A 1963-nucleotide genomic window follows, 5' to 3' on the forward strand; every position below is an offset into this window, starting at 1 on the left:
ACATTGACAAAGAGTACAGGCTGTGTTGAATCAGAAGAGAGGATATCTACAAAAAATATATATAAAAAACCTAAAGTGTGAGGGAGTAAAATACTGGGAGGAGAAAGGGAGAAATGCAATGGGACAGGCTATAACTCATCAAGAGATAAAGAAAAATCTTGTTCAATGGAGGAGAAAAGGGAGAAGAGGACAGGGGGTAAGTGATGCTACTCTCTCTACATTCATCTAAAGGAGGAAATTAAATGCTCACTCAATTTGGTATAAAAGTCTCTATTATACTAGAGGAATGTAGGGGAGGAGACAACAAGAGGGGTGAGGGGAATGATAGAAGTGAGGGCAAATGGAAGAAGGGAATAACTAGATATAAACACTTTTGGGAAGGAGGAAGGTTAAATGAAGGAATAAAACATAACGGGGAATAGAACAGGATACAGGGAAATATACTTAGTATCAGAAAACATGATCATTACAGAAGTCTTCTTCAAAACGACCTGTATTTAGTCTGTATTACATTATTTGCCTTCTCAAGGGGAGGAGTAGGGAGGAAGGGAGGGAGAGAAAGAGTGAGGGAGGGAAGGAAGGTTGAATTCAAAGCAGTAGAAAGGAATGCTGATAATTATTATTGCATATAACCCATAAACAAGTAACACAGGTAGTGAGGTACAGAAATTTATCTTGCCCTAAAAAATAAGACAGAAGATGGGGAAAAGGGAAGGGTGTGGTGTGATGGAAGGGAGAGCTCATCGAGTGAAGGGGTAATCAGAATGCAGGGAATTAGTTCGTGTGGGGACGGGAGAGATAGGGAGAATAATTGGACATGTTACAAAGTGATGTTAAAGCACTTAACATTAAAACAATTGACAGAATTAATTACTGAGACTACATCAGAGACATCGTTAGATTGGGGAAATGAATTTTGTTCTAAACCTCCTAGAGTCAGGTAACCTGGGGTAAAATTGGCATTGATGGAAAGGTTAAGGTTTGATTGGTAAATTTGTTTTTATGATTATTATTTAAGTGGAAACTAAAACAGGTATAGAACGGCATGGAAGTCACTTAAGACTTCTCTCAAAAGATGTGCCTTAGCCAATGTGAAATTATAGTCATAACTGAAACCGTGGTCATTGCAACTTGCTATTGGAAGATGCTATGAGACTACTAAGTGACTGTTCTTCTGAATCTAACTCCATATATGGATAGCAAAATAGTAATCTGAGCCTCCAATCCATGATGCCATTAAACCTGTATAGGAATTGAAAAAGGTGATCTCATGGGAAGGGTGGGAGAGCGGCTGTACAGCCTGGGCTGAGGTAGGATTCTCCTGACTCAATTTCCCCACTGATATCTATCAGACTCGAAGCCTCAGTGAATGCAAGTTGACAATCTATTCCTGCCTGAAACTGACAGGAATTTGGGGAGATTTGTTTTTCGCTGCAATGTCCTAACACTTAGTGGCAATTTCCTCTAGTCAAAAGGGTGGTAAGCCTAATACGAGATCAATTAAATTATAGCTTGTTGGTAGGGGAACATCCAAGGTCAAGTCTAAAATTAAGCTATTAGGCTTAGGACTTTAGAACAACAACAGTAAGCTAAGGTCGTCTACTTCTTAGTACGAATGTGGAGACAATTAGAACAAGGGCTTTCATAAGCATACATAGTTATCATTACTATCTCAGTTGAATACCGCTAAAAAAAATTACATTGTGGTCTACATTGTGAACACTTTAAAAGAGACATCACCCGACCAAAGGTGGGAATTGTTTTATGTGATATGAAATATGTTACAAATGAAAAATAAAAAAAAATATTAAATATCAATTTAATTTAATATATTAAAATTCAAGTGTACAGGTGATGGAGTTTTTATGTCTGGCTTTATGTGAGTGTAAATGACAGGCATAGTGTTCAGAAAATTTATAATATTGATGAAATAAAGGAAATAGCACCCTCAACACACTTTCCA

This window comes from Notamacropus eugenii, chromosome 2 (genome assembly GCF_028372415.1).
Source record: "Notamacropus eugenii isolate mMacEug1 chromosome 2, mMacEug1.pri_v2, whole genome shotgun sequence".
NCBI lineage: Eukaryota > Metazoa > Chordata > Mammalia > Diprotodontia > Macropodidae > Notamacropus > Notamacropus eugenii.